General features: G+C 51.1%; 1 protein-coding gene across 2 annotated transcripts in view; it reads left to right on the top strand.

Moving 5' to 3' along the window:
• Nucleotides 1-15,450, top strand: part of GABRD (gamma-aminobutyric acid type A receptor subunit delta) — a 101,328-nt gene that overhangs the window by 42,144 nt on the left and 43,734 nt on the right. The window contains exon 1 of one of the 2 annotated variants that reach the window (XM_068240657.1): nt 5,990-6,088. The exons of the other annotated variant lie outside the window; for it this stretch is intronic. The gene's annotated coding sequence lies outside the window, so the exon portion shown is untranslated. Of the gene's footprint in view, nt 1-5,989; nt 6,089-15,450 lie in introns of those variants that run through there. 2 annotated transcript variants of the gene reach the window in all.

Genomic DNA, 15,450 nt, shown 5'->3' on the forward strand with positions numbered 1-15,450 from the left:
TCACTCCCTAAAGGGGCTCCCTGGCACTCACTCACTCCCTAAAGGGGCTCCCTGTCACTCACTCACTGCCTAAAGGGGCTCCCTGGTACTCACTGACTCCCTAAAGGGCCTCCCTGTCACTCACTCACTCCCTAAAGGGCCTCCCTGTCACTCACTCACTCACTCACTCCCTAAAGGGCCTCCCTGTCACTCACTCACTTCCTAAAGGGGCTCCCTGGCACTCACTCACTAGGCGCCTGAAGGGGCTCCCTGGCACTCACTCACTGCCTGAAGGGGCTCCCTGGCACTCACTCACTGCCTAAAGGGGCTCCCTGGCACTCACTCACTGCCTAAAGGTGCTCCCTGGCACTCACTGCCTGAAGGGGCTCCCTGGCACTCACTCACTGCCTAAAGGGGCTCCCTGGCACTCACTCACTGCCTGAAGGGGCTCCCTGGCACTCACTCACTGCCTGAAGGGGCTCCCTGGCACTCACTCACTGCCTGAAGGGGCTCCCTGGCACTCACTCACTGCCTGAAGGGGCTCCCTGGCACTCACTCACTGCCTGAAGGGGCTCCCTGGCACTCACTCACTGCCTGAAGGGGCTCCCTGGCACTCACTCACTACCTGAAGGGGCTCCCTGGCACTCACTCACTGCCTGAAGGGGCTCCCTGGCACTCACTCACTGCCTAAAGGGGCTCCCTGGCACTCACTCACTGCCTAAAGGGGCTCCCTGGCACTCACTCACTGCCTAAAGGGGCTCCCTGGCACTCACTCACTGCCTGAAGGGGCTCCCTGGCACTCACTCACTGCCTAAAGGGGCTCCCTGGCACTCACTTACTGCCTGAAGGGGCTCCCTGGAACTCACTCACTGACTGAAGGGGCTCCCTGGCACTCACTCACTACCTGAAGGAGCTCCCTGGCACTCACTCACTACCTAAAGGGGCTCCCTGTCACTCACTATCGGGGTCCCTGTCACTCACTACATAACTGGAGGCGCCTGTCACTCACTAGCTAACCTAGGGGTCCCTGTCACTCACTACCTAACGTGGGGGCTACCATATTAAGGGGGGATTCTGCCTATTTATGTGAAATGCTGTCTATTTATGTGCCTCATGACTGCTGAATTTGTCTTGTTGGAAGCCTTATGATTTGTTGGGGGCCTCATGATTGCTGAATTTGTCTTGTTGGGGGCCTCATGATTTGTTGGAGGCCTCATGATTGCTGAATTTGTCTTGTTGGGGGCTTCATGATTTGTTGGGGGCCTCATGATTGCTGAATTTGTCTTGTTGGGGGTCACATGATTGCTAACTGCGAGACTATGGGAAAAGCTGAATCCTTATCATATGAGACAATAGCATTAAACCTACTTTTTTAGCTTTTTAAAACAGAAAATAAAACTGGGAGGTTCTAAAAAATTGAATACATTTTTCAGGAGAAGGATGGATGAAATTGTTTATCTTCACAGTTTATTTTCAACTTGGATTTTCCATAATGTTCATGTATGAGTTAAAACGTTTGTACAGTATTTAGTTTAAATTGCGGTTGCCACTTTGCGATACATAAGTGAATTTTGGGTTGCAGTTTCGGCACTCGGCCTCCAAAAGGTTCGCCACCACTGTCATAATCTAATGTCCCACCATTGCTAGGTTCATGTAAATTTGTTTCCACCCGGCCGTTACCACACCTATATTCTGGTCCATGGCCCACCCATTTTTCGGTGCGGCACGATAAGCACGCCGCACAATGTGATCCTCATATTTTTGGCACGCTAGCTGCAGTGTGCTGAATTCTGCTGCCTACAGTATGTACAGTATACGCTGTTCTCTAGTGCCTGCACTGTGTGCTGATTTACCTCCAGTGTGTACAGTGTAAGGTGTTACTCTGTGCCTTTACTGATTGTAAACCAGCTATATTGTATGCTGATCCCTGCTACTTTCAGTATGTACAGTATTAGCTGTAAAGCCTGGTACACACATACAATTTTGATTAGCCAATTTTAGCTCTGTTCATAAAATGTATTGTCTGTTGGCCCACTTACTGCACGGGGGTGGTAAAATTGGGGGTCAGTGATTGACCAATCAAAATTGTATGTGCGTATACATCTTTGATCTATGCCTATACTGATTGTAAATTATCCAAATAAAGGACAGGGGGCTCCATCCAATATTTCGATGGGCAGGCCCGTTATCTGTAGCTTACACCGCTGCTAAGTTCATGTACATTTGGCCCCACCCATGGCCATGCCCACTCACCGCATGGCCACGCCCATTTTTTGCCGCATATACCTCCCCGCCTGGTGCCCACAGGTGCCCCCGATCTCCAAGGACCCTAGAAACGCCCCTGCTGCCGAGTTATGTTTAAGTGACACTGCCTTTTTTTTTTTGATACGCATTTGTTTTTATTAATGGAGAGGGACGTTTCAGCCAAAATTATGTTCGGCAGGCCTGCTTAGACCGCTGTTAAGTGCATGTAAATTTGGCTCCACCCATGGCCACACCCACATTTTGGTGCATGGCCACACCCATTGTCCGTCTGAAGTGCCCAAAAGTGCCCCGGATCTCTGAGGATCCTAGCAACGCCCCTGATGCTTATGTACCCAGTGTCACCCAGAAAGATTTTTTTTTTTAAATTATCAAACATGAGAAAATATGTAGGTTTCCCCCAGCTGGATATAACGAACTCTGACACTAATGGTGTTTAAGAAAACAAAAGTATTAGGTTAGGCGCTAGCAACTTGGATGGCCAGAGCAAATTCCACATACTATCCTACGTACTATCCTCTGTGTCTGTCCATTATGTGGTATCCGTTGGTTCCTGTGTGACTACAACGGACAGTAACACTGTTGCCCGCTATTGTGTCTCTAACGAGAGATTACCCAGTAGCAGGCAGTGCTTGATGTAGAAGCAGAACACGTAGGACACCCTTTTTTTTGTCTTTTGCAAAACATCAATTATGTAGTGGTCTTTTTTTCATTGAAAGCACTAGTGAGGATGGATGTAGTCCACCTCGATGGCTGGAATCACAATGTTCGCGTTACATAACGCATCTTTTATAATGTGTATGAACTACAATGGACTCTGTGTGCATTATACCATACATGTTAATTCAAAGCCTGTATGCAGGGAGTTAGAATAACACAATCTGTTACAATCATGGCCAGATTTACCATAAGGCACTGTAGGCACGTGCCTGCAAGCGCCTGATGGAAAGGTGGCTCACTGCCCTACCCAAGTGCCCCTCTCCCACCTTACCTATGCAGAGTTCCGAGCGGAGTGCAAATGAAAGGTTACTCACCGAAGTGTCGACATTCCACTGCCTGGATCTCCCTTCAGTCAGGAGCACCTCTAGCTACCTAATACTTGGGGGCACCTGTAGCTACTTAACCACTTGCCGACCGCACGCTTATACCGTGCGTCGGCAAAGTGGCAGCTGCAGGACCAGCGACGCAGTACTGCGTCGCCAGCTGCAGGCTGATTAATTAGGAAGCAGCCGCTCGCGCGAGCGGCTGCTTCCTGTCAAATCACGGCAGGGGGCTCCGTGAATAGCCTGCGGGCCGCCGATGGCGGTTCGCAGGCTAAATGTAAACACAAGCGGAAATAATCCGCTTTGTTTACATTGTACGGCGCTGTAAGGCAGATCGGCGATCCCCGGCCAATCAGCGGCCGGGGATCGCCGCCATGTGACAGGGGACGTCCCGTCACTGGCTGCACAGGACGGATAGCGTCCTGTGCAGCCTCGATCGCCGGGGGGGCCAGGTAGGAGAGGGAGGGGGAGGATTTCGCCGCGGAGGGGGGCTTTGAGGTGCCCCCCCCGCAACACCCAGGCAGGCAGGAGAGATCAGACCCCCCCTGCACATCATCCCCATAGGGGGGAAAAACGGGGGGCAATCTGATCTCTCTGCCTGCAACCTGATCTGTGCTGGGGGCTGCACAGCCCACCAAGCACAGATCACTCAAAACAGCGCTGGTCCTTAAGGGGGGGTAAAGGGTGGGTTATCAAGTGGTTAATACCGAGGATCGGTCTGGCTACCTAATAGTATGGGGCACCTGTAGCTACCCATGACAGGCAAGGCAACTAAGGCCTCTTTTCCACGAGCAGTTGATAGGCAGTGAAATGCCTCTCAAACTCTTACAACTGCTTGCTGCTGCCTGGCAACTGCTTGCTGCTGTCTGGCAACTGTGCACTGCTGCCTGGTAACTGATCACTGCTGCCTGGTAACTGCTTGCTGAGCACACAATTCAACTGCTTGTGGAAAAGAGGCCTAAAGGAGAAGTGACAGCTGGGCCAGCCAGCACACTTGCAGTGCGGTTTGGGTGTTTGTAGGCTCATGAAGAGCGAAGTCTTGGGTGCCAGGACATCTGTCCCTATAGGCTCCTGTGATGTAATCTGGACCTGGTTGCAATGAGGAAGTGTGAACAGGCACATAGTTTTGTATGGGCAATACGCTGACAAGCATTCTGCAACGCAACTGACATAAGGGTGTATATGTTATGGCCAGAACCCGAAGTCTGGCCACTTCGGGGTTCTGGCTGGTTAAAACTAATGTGCAAAATAGACTTTTACTGCAGACTTTGTCCGGCCAGAATGCGTTGTGGCTAAATGTGGCTCGAACTCCCGCTCACCTCTTCCCCGCTATCGCTCTACTCAGACCTCAGATCAGGGCGACCAGACCGGGGGGGGGCATATCATCACACACGCGACTCGCAGGACGCGAACACTTCACTGCGGAAGTGATGTCATTGAAGTGTACGGGTCCGGGCATGTAGCATGCGTGCTGCTCTGCCTCTCTCCGCATCTCTGGTCGGCCTGATCTCAGGTCTGTAAGTAGCGCTGGCAGCCCCCAGCCATGCAAAGCCCCCAGAAAAGCACCCCCAGCCTTGCAAAGTGCCCAGCAAAGCACCCCCAGCCATGCAAAGTGCCCAGCAAAGCACTGCCAGCCATGCAAAGTGCTCAGCAAATCCTCACAGCCATGCAAAGCGCCCAGCAAAAGCACCCCAGCCATGCAAGGCACCCAGAAAAGCCCTCCAGCCATGCAAAGCACCCAGCAAAGCCCCCCAGCCATGCTAAGCACCCAGCAAAACACCCCCAGCTATACAAAGCGCCCAGCAAAGCCCCCCAGCCATGCAAAGCGCCCAGCAAAGCACCCCCAGCCATACAAAGCGCCCAGCAATGCCCCCCAGCCATGCAAAGCACCCAGCAAAGCCCCCCAACTATACAAAGATCCCAGCAAAGCACCCCCAGCCATGCAAAGTGCCCAGCAAAGCACCCCCAGGCATGCACCCCTCCCTCATCTGTGACTAATCACCACTGTAATTTTATCTCTACCCTGTGTCACCTGACTGCCACAGTAGAGCAGCTAATTTGAAAGCACAGGATGTTAACAATATGTCTGCTTCCATGAAATCAGGAAGTAGGCACACTGCTGATTTGTTAGCTGTAGCAAAGAAATGTTTTTCTGTAAAGGTCATTATGCTGTTGTGTATCTTTCAGAGCAGAAAGGAATTTCCAAGTGCCATTCATGGTGTTGTATAGGACCGTGGATGTTGCAAACTGGCTGGCCAATGTCAGAAATCCCCAGCATTTTGGACTTTGGCCGACGTCAAATCGTCCAGTTCTAGAAATGGCCAGCCAATTCCCAGTTTGGCCAATTTCTGATTTTGGCCATAACATATACAATAAACTGTGTTAGGGCTCAATTCCGCGGGCAGTTGAACTGTGTGCTCAACAAGCAGTTACCGGGTGGCAGTGAGCAGTTACCAGGCAGCAGCAAGCTGCTGAAAATGAGGCCTTAAAGGAAACCAGAGATGGGAGAAAAAGATTTATACATACCTGGGGCTTCCTCCAGCCCCATGTGCACGGATTGCTCCCACGCCGCCGTCCACTGCTGCCTGCCAGACCCTTCATACCGTCATCCTATATAATAAAACCCTTGGGTCCCTCCGTCCTATCATGTCCCTGTGTCCATGCATTTGTGCCAGTGCACATGTGTGTAGTTGGGACAACAGGAGGACGGGTGAAGGGGGCAGGCGGCTGTGTGCGCATTTTGGAGGAGCGTGACCATGCGCCCGTGCACTAGGAAGCACGGCAGTTGCAGCAGTTTTGCATAGGTAAGCTGGGAGAAGGAAGTGAGGGGGGTTGCGGCCGAGCCCTAGTGCCCGTTGTTTAACGGACGGGCTTATTTCTAGTATATATATATATATATATGTATATATATCACGTTGAAAGTAATGACGGTTTAGTAGCCAGTAACAGCTCAGTGCAACTTGTACTACGCTTCCAGCATACTGTATATTGTAAATATCAACGTATGCAATAGGCCTATTGATTAATATCACAGCTTCCAACTGTCCGTCTTTTGGAAGGACAGTCCCTCTTTGGAAACCAAATCCTTCTGCCCCTCTTTCTCCCTCATTTGTTACTCTTCAGGACTGATATACAGATTTAAGTAAATATATATGTTTTTCTACTGAAAAATGTGTTCAATTGGCTCCAAACTTTATTTCCATCATTTAAATTGATATATTTCTTAATTTCAAATTGTAATATACAGAAAAACTAGTGATGATATAAAGGACCAGTGAGGTCTGAATTCTAAAATTACATATTTTGCTCATTAATTTTTAGTGGTATGCGTGGCTAGAGGTGTGAAGGGGTGTGGTTAGAGGTGTGGCAGGGGCGTGTCTGAAAGTGTCCCTCTTTCTCATCTCAAAAAGTTGGAAGGCCTTTGTGCAGATGCAAATCAATACTTCCCAGTGGAAATAGTTTCTCAATATAAGTTTATGCAGTTTCACATCATTGACTCCAAGTGTAGATATAAAAGTGCACAGTTGTTACTTCAAGGATGGATGCATAGGGGTATATTGCAGGTGTAATCCACAGATAGCAAAGTCATACCTGTATATTCAGAGGTTGTAGGTATACAGCCAAAGGCCATACTTCCAAAGGAGTGATAAAGTTACTATTGATGTCAATATGAGTTCCAATATGAATCAAGTCGGGCTCCATGTGATGTCGACATGAAAACAGTGAACACATGTACTAGTGTACACAGTCAGACGTTAGCTTACAGTTTCCTGTATTGGTTATCCATGTAGTCAGGACATCCTGTGGTCATGGAGACCAGTGTTTGTGAAATGAGAATGCCAAATTGGCAGGTCATGTAGAAGATTGGGGCTGGTGTAGCATAGAGCTGTACTGCCTCAAGCCGACAAGTTTCGCTGGATAATCTGGCTTCGTCATACCGTAAACCGTCAAAGCAGTAGTGCTAATTGAGTTGCCCCAAAGCTATAAATGATGTCCAAAGCAGGAAGACGCCGTTCGGGGCCTATACGGTGGGTTGCAAAAGTATTCGGCCCCCTTGAAGTTTTACACATTTTGTCATATTACTGCCACAAACATGAATCAATTTTATTGGAAATCCACATGAAAGACCAACACAAAGTGGTGTACACATGAAAAGTGGAATGAAAATCATACATGATTCCAAACATTTTTTACAAATAAATAATTGCAAAGTGGTGTGTGCATAATTATTCGGGCCTCTTTGATCTGAGTGCAGTCAGTTGCCTATAGACACTGCCTGATGAGTGCTAATGCCTAAATAGAGTGCACCTGTGTGTAATCTATTGTCAGTGCAAATACAGCTGCTCTGTGAGGGCCTCAGAGGTTGTCTAAGAGAATATTGGGAGCAACAACACCGTGAAGTCCAAAGAACACACAAGACAGGTTAGGGATCAAGTTATTGAGAAATTTAAAGCAGGCTTAGGCTACAAAAAGATTTCCAAAGCCTTGAACATCCCATGGAGCACTGTTCAAGCGATCATTCAGAAATGGAAGGAGTATGGCACAACTAGAGTTGGGCCGAACCTCCGATTTTAGGTTCGCGAACCGGGTTCGCGAACTTCCGCGGAAGGTTCGGTTCGCGTTAAAGTTCGCGAACCGCAATAGACTTCAATGGGAATGCGAACTTTGCAAAAAAAAAAAATTATGCTGGCCACGAAAGTGATGGAAAAGATGTTTCAAGGGGTCTAACACCTGGAGGGGGGCATGGCGGAGTGGGATACACGCCAAAAGTCCCCAGGAAAAATCTGGATTTGACGCAAAGCAGCGTTTTAAGGGCAGAAATCACATTGAATGCTAAATGACAGGCCTAAAGTGCTTTAAAACATCTTGCATGTGTATACATCAATCAGGTAGTGTAATTAAGGTACTGCTTCACACTGACACAACAAACTCACCGTGTAACACACCGCAAACAGCTGTTTGTGTAGTGACGGCCGTGCTGGACTGGTGCGCACCATGGCGAGAGTGCATGTTTTGGTGGCTTTACAGCCCATATGGTCTCCTGGCTGATGTAGCTGAATGACAGAACAGTGACTGTCCAGCTGATCAAATTTGGTCTGACCACAATGAAGCAACGACCTTATTATCTTTTGTGTGCCCCCCGAGACACTCATCTATGCGCCGGTCATTGCTTCATTGTGATACGCAAGCCCCTTCACCAGGGCAAGGTAATGATCACGAAGGGGAATGGGCGCATGTACATGCCTTTTCTTTTGTTGTTGCAGCTGCCCGCAGTGCAGCCAGAAAAATTAGGCAGTCATGTACACGCACCAGAAAAATTATTACAGCTGCCGCTGCTAGCAGCGGCCTAAAAAATTCAGCAATCCGCCTGGAGTCCCGGACCCTGTTGGTGGTGGTGGAGAAGGTAGTCAAGCGGCCTGCAGGCAGACATGCTGTGTGGAGGGACTGGGAGCGACTTAGTCTTCTTGGGGCAGCCCAGGCAGCCAGTCACACGGCGTGCAGGCAGAGATGCTGTGTGTGCGGGGACTGACTTAGTCTTGGGGCGGGCAGCAGCCCTCCGGGATCCATGCCTCATTCATTTTGATAAAGGTGAGGTACTTAACACTTTTGTGACTTAGGCGACTTCTCTTCTCTGTGACAATGCCTCCAGCTGCGCTGAAGGTCCTTTCTGACAGGACGCTTGCGGCAGGGCAGGAGAGAAGTTGGATGGCAAATTGGGACAGCTCTGGCCACAGGTCAAGCCTGCGCACCCAGTAGTTCAAGGGTTCCTCATCGCTGTTCACAGCAGTGTCTACATCCACACTTAGGGCCAGGTAGTCGGCTACCTGCCGTTCCAGGCGTTGGTGGAGGGTGGATCCGGAAGGGCTACGGCGAGGCGTTGGACTAAAGAACGTCCACATGTCCGACATCACCATGAGATCGCTGGAGCGTCCTGTCTTTGACTGCGTGGACACGGGAGGAGGATTAGTGGCAGTGGTACCTTGCTGGCGTTGTGCTGTCACATCACCCTTAAAGGCATTGTAAAGCATAGTTGACAGCTGGTTCTGCATGTGCTGCATCCTTTCCACCTTCCGGTGAGTTGGTAACAGGTCCGCCACTTTGTGCCTGTACCGAGGGTCTAGTAGTGTGGCCACCCAGTACAGCTCACTCCCCTTGAGGTTTTTTATACGGGGGTCCCTCAACAGGCAGGACAACATAAAAGACGACATCTGCACAAAGTCGGATCCAGTACCCTCCATCTCCTCTTGCTCTTCCTCAGTGACGTCAGGTAAGTCAACCTCCTCCCCCCAGCCGCGAACAATACCATGGGACGGTTGAGCAGCACAAGCCCCCTGCGACGCCTGCTGCGGTTGTTCTCCTGCCGCTGTCCCCTCCTCCTCCTCCTCCTCCCCCAAAGAAACACCTTGCTCATCATCCTCTGAGTCTGACTCGTCTTCTGCACACGACTTCTCTTCTTCTTCCTCCTCCCCCCTCTGTGCTGCCGCAGGTGTTGAGGAAACAGCTGGGTCTGATGAAAATTGGTCCCATGCCTGTTCCTGCCGTAACGGTTCCTGGTCACGCTCATTCACAGCTTCATCCGCCACTCTACGCACAGCACGCTCCAAGAAGTAAGCGTAGGGAATTAAGTCGCTGATGGTGCCCTCACTGCGGCTCACCAGGTTGGTCACCTCCTCAAACGGCCGCATGAGCCTGCATGCATTTTTCATCAGTGTCCAGTTGTCGGGCCAGAACATCCCCATCTTCCCAGACTGTTTCATTCTACTGTAGTTGTAGAGGCAGTGGGTGACGGCTTTCTTCTGTTCTAGCAGGCGGGAGAACATGAGCAGGGTCGAGTTCCAGCGAGTCGGGCTATCGCAAATGAGGCGTCTCACCGGCATGTTGTTTTTGCGCTGAATTTCCGCAAAGCGTGCCATGGCTGTGTAAGACCGCCTCAAATGCCCACAGAACTTCCTGGCCTGCTTCAGGACATCCGCTAAGCCAGGGTACTTTGCCACAAATCTTTGAACCACTAGATTCATGACATGTGCCATGCAGGGTATGTGTGTCAGCTTCCCCATATGCAAAGCGGAAAGCAGATTGCTGCCGTTGTCGCACACCACGTTGCCTATCTCCAGGTGGTGCGGGGTCAGCCACTTATCCACCTGTTTCTTAAGAGCAGCCAGGAGAGCTACTCCAGTGTGACTCTCCGCTTTGAGACAAGACATGTCTAAGATGGCGTGACACCGTCTTACCTGGCATGCAGCATAGGCCCTGCGGAACTGCCACTCAGCCAAGGAGGAGGAGGACAGCGAAGAGCATGTAGCAGGAGGAGAGGAAGTGGCAGGAGGCCTGCCTGCAAGCCGTGGAGGTGTCACAATTTGGTCCGCTGCGCCCTGCTTGCCATCGTTCACCACCAGGTTCACCCAATGGGCTGTGTACGTAATGTAGCGGCCCTGCCCGTGCTTGGCAGACCAGGCATCCGTGGTCAGGTGTACCCTTGACCCAACGCTCTTCGCAAGAGATGACACCACTTGCCTCTCAACTTCACGGTGCAGTTGGGGTATGGCCTTTCTCGAAAAATAAGTGCGGCCTGGCATCTTCCACTGCGGTGTTCCGATGGCCACAAATTTACGGAAGGCCTCAGAGTCCACCAGCCGGTATGGTAACAGCTGCCGAGCTAACAGTTCCGCCACGCCAGCTGTCAGACGCTGGGCAAGGGGGTGACTGGCCGAAATTGGCTTCTTCCGCTCAAACATTTCCTTCACGGACACCTGACTGCTGCTGTGGGCAGACGAGCAGGAACCGCTCAAGGGCAGAGGCGGAGTGGAGGAGGGTGCCTGTGAAGGTGGAAGGGAGAAAGCGGCAGAAGCAGATAATGCACCTGATGGAGGAGGAAGAGGAGAAGGAGGGTGGCTTTGCTTTTGTGTGCTGCTGCTGCTTTTGCTCAGGTGGCCATCCCATTGCTGTTTGTGCCTTTTCTCCAGGTGCCTTCGTAAGGCACTTGTCCCTACGTGAGTGTTGGCCTTTCCACGGCTCAATTTTTGTTGGCAGAGCGAACAGATGGCTTTGGTCCGATCTGAGGCACACACATTAAAAAATTTCCACACCGCTGAGCCACCCTGGGATGTGGGCACTATGGGGACCTCAGCAGCTGATGCTGAAGGGCAAGTTGGCTGGCTGTACATAGGTGGCGATACATGGTGCCGGACTCTGCCACCAGCTGTTTCTGACGAAGAGCTGCCCCAGCTTCTTTCAGCAACTTCTCTCCTCCTACTACTCTCTGACTCCCCCTCTGAACTGTCCCCCTCTTCATCTCCTCTATTGGGAACATACAGAGGATCCCTATCATCGTCATCATCGTAATCATCCTGCCCAGCTTCGCTTGACTCAGAAAAATCCAAACATGCACCATCAGTAGGTCCTTCATCCTCCTTACACGTTACATCCATAGTGTTGCCGCGTAACGCAGACATATGAGCTGGTGAAAATTCATCTGGCTGTAACAACAATGGCTGTGCATCAGTGATTTCACCACTAAATAATTCTTGCGAAGTGTCAAATGCAGCGGAAGTGGTGCTAGTAGTAGCGCTGGTGGCTGAGAAAGATGAGGTGTTCTGTGTCGCTAAATACTCAACCACGTCCTGACAATCTTGGGAGGTGATGGGACGTGCCTTCTTCCGAGCACTGTACTGTGGGCCAGGTCCACAAGAAATTACATTTACACGACCTCGCGCAGACCTGCCGGGTGGCCTTCCTCTGGCTCTGGCACTACCTCTTCCTCTACCTGTTTTGTCCATATCGGGTATGCACGGAGTGGTATATCACAATGCGTGCACTCACGTAGGTAGGTGGGGTCACTTAACTGCACAGGTATGCGCACTGATGTGGTGGGTTCACTGAACAGAACAGGTATGCAGTGGCAGGTTCAATGAACAGTACAGGTGTACAGTGGCGGGTTCACTGAACACAACAGGTATGCAGTGGCGGGTTCACTGAACAGGTATACAGTGGCGGGTTCACTGAAGAGAACAGGTATACAGTGGCGGGTTCACTGAACAGTACAGGTATACAGTGACGGGTTCACTGAACAGGTATGCAGTGGCGGGTTCACTGAACAGTACAGGTATACAGTGGCGGGTTCACTGAACAGGTATGCAGTGGCGGGTTCACTGAACAGTACAGGTATACAGTGGCGGGTTCACTGAACACAACAGGTATGCAGTGGCGGGTTCACTGAACAGGTATGCAGTGGCGGGTTCACTAAACAGGTATACAGTGGCGGGTCCACTGAACAGAACAGGTATGCAGTGGCGGGTTCACTGAACACAACAGGTATGCAGTGGTGGGTTCACTGAACAGGTATGCAGTGGTGGGTTCACAGAACAGGTATACAGTGGCGGGTTCACTGAACACAACAGGTATGCAGTGGCGGGTTCACTGAACAGGTATACAGTGGCGGGTTCACTGAACAGAACAGGTATACAGTGGCGGGTTCACTGAACAGTACAGGTATACAGTGGCGGGTTCACTGAACAGGTATGCAGTGGCGGGTTCACTGAACAGTACAGGTATACAGTGGCGGGTTCACTGAACAGGTATGCAGTGGCGGGTTTACTAAACAGGTATACAGTGGCGGGTCCACTGAACAGAACAGGTATGCAGTGGCGGGTTCACTGAACAGGTATGCAGTGGTGGGTTCACAGAACAGGTATGCAGTGGCGGGTTCACTGAACAGTACAGGTATACAGTGGCTGGTTCACTAAAGAGGTATGCAGTGGCGGGTTCACTGAACAGTACAGGTATACAGTGGTGGGTTCACTGAACAGAACAGGTATACAGTGGCGGGTTCACAGAACAGGTATGCAGTGTCAGGTTCACTGAACACAACAGGTATGCAGTGGCGGGTTCACTAAACAGGTATACAGTGGCGGGTCCACTGAACAGAACAGGTATGCAGTGGCGGGTTCACTGAACAGGTATGCAGTGGTGGGTTCACAGAACAGGTATGCAGTGGTGGGTTCACAGAACAGGTATGCAGTGGTGGGTTCACAGAACAGGTATACAGTGGCGGGTTCACTGAACACAACAGGTATGCAGTGGCGGGTTCACTGAACAGGTATGCAGTGGCGGGTTCACTAAACAGGTATACAGTGGCGGGTCCACTGAACAGAACAGGTATGCAGTGGCGGGTTCACTGAACACAACAGGTATGCAGTGGTGGGTTCACTGAACAGGTATGCAGTGGTGGGTTCACAGAACAGGTATGCAGTGGCGGGTTCACTGAACAGTACAGGTATACAGTGGCAGGTTCACTGAACAGAACAGGTATGCAGTGGCGGGTTCACTGAACAGTACAGGTATACAGTGGCGGGTTCACTGAACAGGTATGCAGTGGTGGGTTCACAGAACAGGTATGCAGTGGCGGGTTCACTGAACAGTACAGGTATACAGTGGCGGGTTCACTGAACAGGTATGCAGTGGCGGGTTCACTGAACAGTACAGGTATACAGTGGCAGGTTCACTGAACAGGTATACAGTGGCGGGTTCACTGAACAGAACAGGTATACAGTGGCGGGTTCACAGAACAGGTATGCAGTGGCAGGTTCACTGAACACAACAGGTATGCAGTGGCGGGTTCACTAAACAGGTATACAGTGGCGTGTCCACTGAACAGAACAGGTATGCAGTGGCGGGTTCACTGAACAGGTATGCAGTGGTGGGTTCACTGAACAGGTATGCAGTGGTGGGTTCACAGAACAGGTATGCAGTGGTGGGTTCACAGAACAGGTATGCAGTGGTGGGTTCACAGCACAGGTATGCAGTGGTGGGTTCACAGAACAGGTATGCAGTGGTGGGTTCACAGCACAGGTATGCAGTGGTGGGTTCACTGAACAGGTATGCAGTGGTGGGTTCACAGCACAGGTATGCAGTGGTGGGTTCACAGCACAGGTATGCAGTGGTGGGTTCACAGCACAGGTATGCAGTGGTGGGTTCACAGCACAGGTATGCAGTGGTGGGTTCACTGAACAGGTATGCAGTGGTGGGTTCACTGAATAGGTATGCAGTGGTGGGTTCACAGAACAGTTATGCAGTGGTGGGTTCACTGAACAGGTATGCAGTGGTGGGTTCACAGCACAGGTATGCAGTGGTGGGTTCACAGCACAGGTATGCAGTGGTGGGTTCACAGAACAGGTATGCAGCCAGACAGGAACAAGTTAAGCCTAACTGATCTTTCCCTGAGAGACAGTCTGCAGCAGCTCACCCTACTCTCACTAACGCAGGCAGCACACGAGTAACCGTAATGGCCGCCGCTGCCTGCCTTATATAAGGGGGGGTGGGGCTCCAGGGGCTAGTGTAGCCTAATTGGCTACACTGGGCCTGCTGACTGTGATGTAGAGGGTCAAAGTTGACCCTCAAGGTGCATTATGGGGCGAACCGAACTTCCGCAAAGGTTCGCCAGCGGGACGCGAACGCGAACCACCGAAGTTCGCGTGGAACCGTTCGCCGGCGAACCGTTCGGCCCATCTCTAGGCACAACTGTAAACCTACCAAGACAAGGCTGTCCACCTAAACTCACAGGCCGAACAAGGAGAGCGCTGATCAGAAATGCAGTCAAGGGGCCCATGGTGACTTTTTTTTAGGGGGAGCCAATTAACTTATCCGTATGTTTTTGGAATGTGGGAGGAAACCGGAGTGCCCGGAGGAAACCCACGCAGACACGGAGAGAACATACAAACTCTTTGCAGATAATGCCCTGGCTGGGATTCGAACCAGGGACCCAGTGCTGCAAGGCGAGAGAGCTAACCACTACGCCACCGTGCTGCCCCACTGGGACTTGAGACTGGGGCGGAGGTTCACCTTCCAGCAGGACAATGACCCTAAACATAAAGCCAGGGCAACAATGGAATGGTTTAAAACAAAACATATCCATGTGTTAGAATGGCCCAGTCAAAGTCCAGATCTAAATCCAATCGAGAATCTGTGGCAAGATCTGAAAACTGCTGTTCACAAACACTGTCCATCTAATCTGACTGAGCTGGAGCTGTTTTGCAAAGAAGGATGGGCAAGGATTTCAATCTCTAGATGTGCAAAGCTGGTAGAGACATACACTTAGGGCTGGTGCACACCGAGCGGCTTTTTGGGCGTTTTCAGATCCGCTTGCGGCTGCGGATCTGCTTGGTCAATG

Source organism: Hyperolius riggenbachi, chromosome 6 (genome assembly GCF_040937935.1).
Source record: "Hyperolius riggenbachi isolate aHypRig1 chromosome 6, aHypRig1.pri, whole genome shotgun sequence".
NCBI classification, from domain to species: Eukaryota; Metazoa; Chordata; class Amphibia; order Anura; family Hyperoliidae; genus Hyperolius; species Hyperolius riggenbachi.